Below are 6,000 nucleotides of genomic sequence, written 5' to 3' on the forward strand. Positions count from 1 at the left end.
TCCTCCTGCCACTAGCGAAGGCTTCTCCCCGCTTTGAAATGATACAGAAACAGCCTTAGTTCCATTTACAGCCTCGGCATTACCCACCAGGTCGCCCTCCTCCCAGCTGGCCCTTCCCAGAGCAGGTCGCGGAGTGAGGCTGACCCCAGGACCTTTTCCGCTGGGCTGCCTTTACGCCTCTACGCCGGCCCTGGTGAGGTGGGATGGAGAGGGGCAGCCACTCGAGCTCCCCACACCGACCCGCAGCCTCTGGGCCACCCATCTCAAGGTCACCGTTTCCCTGGTACTCAGGGCATCTCACGTTTGTTTGTAACTGATTTGTTTAAAGCTTAACGTTTGTTCCCCACGTTGAAAATGCAGCCCTGGGACAGGGAAACAATTTCCTAGCAGTCTGGAGATAAGTTTGCTCTAGCAGCTGGTGAACGCTGGAGAGACCTGCTTCCCTGCAGGGGACCAGCCCCTGTGCGCAGGGGGACGGGTCACCCCAACGCAGGGCTGCCCTGGGTTTGCTGGCAGCCTGCGTCTCCCCTGCATCACCTGCAGGAGGGCGCCTCTCCCCTCGCGTGGCGGTGCCTAGAGAGGTTGGTTCTGGAGGCTCTGAACCATCCCCAGCCTCTGAGTGGGGAGTGTTTCCTCTCATTAACGCCCCACTTGTACTTCCTGAGCAAAGTGCCTGCATGAGCTCCCCCGTCCCCATTTACCCTCCAGAAATAGCTGTGCCCGTTCTGGGGGCTCTGCATCCCGACTGCACAGCATCTGCTGTTCCCTCTCCACCCCCTGGGCAACCGGGAGCTGGGCTGAGTCATGGTGAAACTGAGTCATTCGGCCACGATCAGGAAGTGCCTGTTTTAGACTTGCAGCTTTAAGCGGAGCAGGTGACTTCTGAAACTCAGCTCCGTAGTTTATCATCCTTTCCCTGTGGATGGCCCCCGCTTCCTTTGGGCAGAACCATTTCCCACCGCAATTTACTTGAATCGCTGCTTGGACAAGCTTTGCACACTCTGCCCTGGGGATATTTATTTCTCTGATACAAATGAGAGAATTCTGCAGAATTTTTGGAAACTGGCTTTGCTAGCCGATTCAGGGTGACAGTGTATATTTATCAGCCAGACCTCTTGCAACTGAGCAGAAATTCCCAGGACAAACGGCGGAGGGCACCCTGCCTCTCACTGCAGTGCCCCACCTCACGGGGTGCTGGGCTAAAATTTCCAGGAGCCCCCTCCCTTTTCACTCAGTGTTTCACGAGGTTACCCTGGAACAAATCACCAGGTACTAATCAGAATCCATGGCCAGGCTCATGCTTTTTTAAAAATTTGAGTGCGGAGAAAAGTGAATGGAGAATAATTCTAAATATACAAAATGATCTCTTTCACCAGCGTCTGTGAACACGAATCGTTACGGTAAAAATATACCGAGGACGCACATGTTCAAAGAATTACGATTGGATGTTGATTGCACTGTTGGGTGGTTTCCTCTTAAGAAGCCGTCCTTGGTCCTTAAAGAAATCCTGTCCACGTTGCCTGTGTCTTTCACGCCTCCATGGTCGAGGGCCGTCTCTCTGCTCCTGGCCAGCACAGGGATGATGGGGCCTGGCTCCCGCTGCAACGGGCAAGGGTTCCTGGAATCCTTAATGAAGTTGGGGATGTGAGGAAGAGAAGCATCGCTTCCAGGAGAAGTCTGGCAGAGGGCGCCTCCCCAGAGCCTTCCTGAGCCTTTGCGGGAAGCTCAGTGGGTGGGAGTCTTCCCCTGCCCTCACTAGGAACTGGAGGCCCAAACTGAAGAAAAGAGAGGCGGCCAGGGTCACAGATGCTGAAGACAGCTGCCGACCCCCGGGGGCAGATCCCATCCAGCTGAAACAGCCTGGATCCCTCAACTACCGCTCTCCCCCCGCCCTCCCCGGACCTGCACCCCATCCAGGGAGAAGGAAAAGGAGAATGATGGGGGAGGGTGGGCCATCAGCCTGGACGGCATGCTTTCCCCTCCCCTGGGAGAAGAGAAGGTGCCTGCCAAGACCCTGCCCTGGAGCCAGGAAACCGGGGAGCTTTCCGACGGGGTGGACCCCGCTCAGAGATGAGCAGGCATCTCCCGATCCCAGTACCCTGGGACCGGGGCCCTCGGAGCCGGGGGAGGAGCAGAGCGTGACGTGCGGCAGCAGGACACCCCCTGCGCCCACAGGTTTCTGTGCCTGGAGCTGTGAGCTTTGCCGAGGGGCCTGGGGAAGGGACCTGGCTGCAGCTCTTCTGACCCTTTCCAAAGGGGGCCACCTCTGGGACGGGGCGCCAGCCCTGAGAAGCTGTGAGACACCCGTGGGGAGAAAGAAACAGCTGGAGTAGAAGAGGGCAGGCCAGAGCTGACTCTCCAGGGAAGGCGGAGGGCCTGACGGAGGGAGCTACGGAAACTCATCCACGGGCCCCTGGAGAGCCAGCCCAGGGGCCCCAGGAGGCTCAGAGCAGATGCCGGGCACAGCCTGTGCTGCCACAACTCAGCAGAAGGCTGCCGTGCCCTCCCTGGGGGACCAGGACCCTAAGCTCAGGGGGAGAGGGAAGACCCAGCTGCTGTTCAAGTGCCCCCGACCAGTTCGGGTTTGCTGGTCTGTCTGTTTTGCGTGCTCTGGACCCTTTGGGGGGCCCAGTGAGGCCCCTGGAACACTTCTCAGCCAAAGAATGTTCATTTAGAAATGCATACAGTAAAATAATACTTGGCATAAAGAAACTGATTATAATGAATGCAGTTATCAAAATAGTAAAAAAAAATTGATATAGTAATGCACATACTTCTTTATTATTACATTAAATAGATGATGTAGAGGCAGGTGTAATTACATCTTAAAGTACTGATGAACATGAGTGATGTTTCATAATATCTGAAACGGTTGTAATATAAGAGGATAATATCTGTTTTTTCTATTGGTGACTAGGTTGCAGATACTGATCATACTATACGACCCTGGTTTGTGGATTTAGTTGTAACTGAAAGAAATGCTGCACTTCAGCAGAGGCTGGTGAAAATAAACGTGTGCTTTTTTCCCACCTGCGTTCGTGGGTTCTCAGATCCACGGAGCCCCATCTCGGGATGGTTGGAAGAAAGCTTGGCGGCCCGGCTGTGGGCCCGGGGCAGGTGGGCTGCCAAGGGGCTGCAGGACAGCTTTTCTCCACGAAGGATGGGGCTCCCCTTGTTACCGAGGGACCCCGGAAGGTCCACATCTGCCTAGGTCACCGATCAGGGGTAGGACAAGTGACCTCACCTGAGCACGCTTTGGACAAATGGGGGGAAACTGAAAACGTCTCGTGTACATTTGCAACTGAGTTCACTTTGAAATATCGGATTTATATTTCATTGTGTTCATTTTTGTTTGCGGTCAGCAGTAATGTACAGGCTTGGAAACGAGACTGCCTGGGTTTGAATTCTGAATGACCTTGGAAAACTACTTACTCACTCTGCCCTCTGTTTCCTCCTCTGGAGAACTTCCTGGGGTTGTGGGTACGTTGGCTGACCTGTGTGAAGTGCTTAGAACAGCACGTGACCCGCATTAGATGCTCGAGCACCTGCGTGACAGCCCCTGGTCCCTCCTCCATGCCCTCTGGGGCTGCACGTGGAGCTCACCTCCCCTCCACCTGCCGGCTTAAAGAAGAAGCAACACGACCCCCAAACCTCCCAGCATGCTTGGCGATCCACTTCTCACCACTTGGCGGCTGCAAGCAAGCCGGTTATAAATAGAAGGCTGTGAGTGCATCCTCTCAGCGCCGCATGGTCCCCGATGGCTCATATGACACGGTGTCCCAGGACAGCCAGCCCTCGTCAAGACAGAGTAATTTCCTAAATAGGCCAGCAGCTATTAGTGCTCTAGTAAGTTCTGCAGAGTAAGTCATGCCTTAATCAGGCTGTATCCGGGAGCTGGGGGTGATATAATTCAAACGTAATCAACACAGCCACTGTCCATTTGAAACCCCTTGAGAGTCCAGCTTTATAACTTAAGATTTATGGGACAATAGCAATAAGCCTTCGTGGCCTTTCCATTTTCCCAATTGTCTTCGATTGAATTATACTAAAGAAAGTCTCTCTTAAAACACAAAGACCCCCTCCACCTGCTGGCCTGTTCACACTTCCTAAGGCATTCATGCAGCAGCACAGAAGTTGCTAAAGCCAAAGACGGAACCCTTACCTCAGGCTTCATCTTGTTCTGTTTTACTTTATTTCAATGATAGCTCCTCTCATCCCACTTTCGTCCTTTCCAAATGGGACGGTTCTATTTAATTGAATACAATTATATGGGGAAAGAATCTTATCGCTACTAACAAACTGATAACTAGGCAATCTCAAATAATCCATTTTTCAATCCTATTTGAACTCCTTTTCACAGTGAGGCCCATCCTGACAGATCTCCCAAGTCACCATGACAACTTCTGACATTTCCCAGAACGTTCCCACACCTCGCACCTCCCAGGGAAAATCAAGAACGGAAGTCTAGTCTTGGCGTTTCGTTCTCCTACTCAGGTTCTGGGTTGTGCTCCATCACCAAGGAAACAGGAGAATGGCTGCTGTGTCAGCTAGCAATGGCTGAGTAACAAGCCATCCCAAACATGACTTGGACCAGTTTGTTGGCTGACAAGTCTGTGGTGGGCAGTTTGGGCCAGGCGCCTCAGGTGGCTCTGTGAAGGGCTCAGTCAGGCGTCTGCAGCCGGCCTATGGCTGGTGGTGCTGACTGGGGACCGAGGTATGTGTTACTCACCTTCCTGAAGGCTGGCCTTGACTCGTTCATGTGGTTGAATCAGAGCTCCCAAGAGCATCCAGAGAGAGAATCCCAGTACCCAAGCCTCTGCTGATGCCCCGTTTTCTGATTGTTACGGGGAGATGTTTGTGTCTCCCCAAAATCCATGTGCTGAAACCTCAACCCCAGTGTGATGATATCAGGAGGCGGGCCTTAGGAAGGTGATTAGGACACGAGGGTGGAGCCCCCACAAATGGGATCAGTGCCCTTATAGAAGAGTCTGCAGCAGCTCCCTCACCCCTTCCGTCCTGGGAGGACACAGTGAGAAGGCTGCCGCTGTGGACCAGGCAGGGCCTCACCAGACACCGAACCTGTCAGCGCCTGGATCTTGGACCTCCACCTCCAGAACTGAGAGAAATAAATGTCCGTTGTCTTTAAGCCAGTCTCTGGTATTTTGTGATAGCAGCCCAGACAGACTTAGACCCTGGTGTTACCTTGGCCAAAGGAATTCACAGGGCCGACCCCAGATTCATGGTCTGGGCAACGGACTCCACCTCCTCCTGGGAGGGAGTGCAAAGTCACAGAGCAGAGGGTGTGAAACAATTTGTGGCCCTGTTCCTTAACTGCTGTAATATCCTTACGTAATACATTGTTTAAGATTGACCGTGTAATCCTAACAGGGAAATAAGACCATATAATCCTAATCCTTTACACTATTACTGACACTTTAAATACTTGTTTAAATTTCTAGACATAAGAGTGAAATTGTAATTCCCAAGAGTTTCCCCCAATATTTAGAATTCTTTTCCTTGGCTTGTTTTCTCCTCAGTCATTCCTCTACGTCACTGATAAGTTGTTGAACCTTTTGGAAGTACCCAGAAGAGAAGCAAAGCCATCTCATGGAACACTGAGAAAGTAGCCTTCTCATCTCTCAAGGCTCCTGGTCGAGGATCCCGTAAATGTGAAATGGGTGTATTTTTCATTGTGGGTGAGGGGGTGTGTGCGTCCCTCACACCAGTATTTGCTTAAATGGCAATCTTGTGTATGAGCTTCGCAATGAGGCTGGAAGGAGCCCCACACAAGGGGTCTCAGCCCCCAGGCCTCTCTCCTGCACTGTGTGGGTTCTCTCTCTGGGTCTCGATGATGCAGACTCCCTGTGCTCCGGGCTGCCCGAGTGGGTGATGTGAGGGGTCAGGATGCTCAAGGGGTCCCCACCGCAGTGGACAGAGGACGCACTGCGGGGCCTGAGGGATTGGCAGGATGGGGGTATAAGTGGGGGTCCCTCCTCCCCA

This window comes from Aethalodelphis obliquidens, unplaced genomic scaffold (genome assembly GCF_003676395.1).
Source record: "Aethalodelphis obliquidens isolate GAN/ISIS:26980383/991018 unplaced genomic scaffold, ASM367639v1 scaffold15, whole genome shotgun sequence".
Taxonomy (NCBI): Eukaryota; Metazoa; Chordata; class Mammalia; order Artiodactyla; family Delphinidae; genus Aethalodelphis; species Aethalodelphis obliquidens.